Source organism: Fulmarus glacialis, unplaced genomic scaffold (assembly GCF_000690835.1).
Source record: "Fulmarus glacialis isolate BGI_N327 unplaced genomic scaffold, ASM69083v1 scaffold1938, whole genome shotgun sequence".
Classification (NCBI taxonomy): domain Eukaryota; kingdom Metazoa; phylum Chordata; class Aves; order Procellariiformes; family Procellariidae; genus Fulmarus; species Fulmarus glacialis.
Genome location: NW_009229913.1, coordinates 10,362 through 12,277, shown reverse-complemented (window position 1 = coordinate 12,277; position 1,916 = coordinate 10,362).

Sequence of the window (1,916 nt, the reverse complement as noted above, 5' to 3'; positions counted from 1 at the left end):
CAGGCAGCCTGGAGCAGGCCTTGTTCTCAGCCGCTGTGTCTGGGCTCGGAGGGCTGCCTGCTGAGGGCGGGAGCTGCTCCCCTTTTGGCCCTGAGACTGAGGGGATGTGGCAGTGCAGGATTCATCCCAGTGCCGACAGGGAAGTCATGGCCAGGTGGCAGGAGGGTTTGTCTGTGGGGCTGGGCCCAGCGAGCACAGCTGAAGGGTGGATCCCTGCTGGAGAACGGGGCTCCACTGCACCCCATCATTGCCACGCAGGGGCTTCAAGGCCTCTCCCTGCTGCAGGGGACAAAGACACAAACAAGCACGAGGAGCTAGTGCTGCCACGGTGCCTGGCCAGCCTGCAGAGTGCAACCAGGGCAGGGAGCTGGTAGGAGCCATTCTGTGGGGTGGCATAAGCCCCACAGAGCTTTGGGAGCAGGCAGCGCCAGGGCATGGCTGTGGCTTTGCTGTTTCCCTAGCAGGGCTCAGTCCTGTCACATTCAAGCTGTTTGTGGGGGAGCTGCTGAGCACCCTGTGAGCAGGGCAATGCCTGTGCTGCTTGGAGGAGATAATGTGGTGAGGCCCAGCAAGGTCTCCGTGGGCCCGGCAGGATGTGCACCGCAGAGCTCATCACCACTCTGGGGACAACCCTAGCTTCAATAACATCACATCCTGCTCCTGACTCCTTCTGTCTTGTGGGGGTATGGTCGCTGCTAATGCTTCCGCTCCTGGAGCTGGTCCCATGGCCTGCACCAGGCTGGCTGATGTGACACAGACCTGTTGCAAAGGGCTGGCCCTGAATGCCCAGAGCTGGTGGACTGCTGGCTTGCTGTTATCTGCCCAGTCTGCCTGCTCGTGCAAGGACAACATGAGCCATCGACAGCCACCCTGGGGCTGGTGAAGAGGTGATGTCTGGACTGTGCTTGTTCGCTCCCCAGAGCCTGCAGGCAGAAGTCTCTCACTGGATATCTGCACTGCTGTGTCCGAGGCTGGGACTGGGCCCAGATGTGCCCCCTTGCCGGCAGCAGGAGGGAACAGGGTGATAGGAGGAGGCTCTCTGCTGCAGAGATGGCAGCTGGTGCCCTGGCTGCTGCTCTCCCTCCATGCTCTGCTGCCTGTCACTGAGCTGGCGTGCTGGCTCTGCAGGCCTGGACTCAAGCATCACAGGATCCAGTGTCTTCCAGGAATAAACCTCCCAGTAAAGCACTTTCAGGACTCTTCCTTCCAGGTGCTGCTCAGCTCCTGCTGCAGGACTAGGTGGGGAAGGGACAGGATAAGCAACTCCCTGTGGCAGGGTCTTTTCAATAAAAGCATCCTGGCTCAAAGGCGGCATTGTCCCTGCAGAGTTGCAGGTCTCCGTGTGTGTGTGTGCGTGCGCGCGCGCGCGTATGTGTACCAGCACTTCTTGAACGTGTGTGTATGGCCCTTAGAAGGAAGGGCAAGAGCTGCAGGTCCTCTGAGGTTGTCTTGCACACCTCTCTGGCTCTCGAGGGAGTGCCAGTGCTGCATGCTGGGCCACGTCGTGCTGCTGGACAAGTTGCTGTTGCAGACTGTCCCACTGAGGATGGCACACAGCAGCTTTCTCTGCACAAACCAACCAGGCTGCAGAGAGCAGAAACACCCTGGCAGCAGGGGCAGGAAGAAGGGTGAGTCCAGATTCCAGCAGGCTGCTGGCTGGACGGGGCTGTGCTGCTCCCTGATCAGGTGAGAAGAGGGGTACCTGAGGAGCAAAATCACCATGGTGGTGGGGTGCAAGTGCTGCTGTGCTGTAACTTGGGCTGCAGGGAGCATGGCCATAGCTCCAAAGAGACAAACCACCTTGTTTTGCCAGCTAACTTCTGTTTTTTAGGGAGGTACATTAAAAAAATTAGGGCTGTCAGGGAAATACAAGAGTTTTTAAAAAGCTCTGGTACCCTGGAAAATGTTTAGAGGTG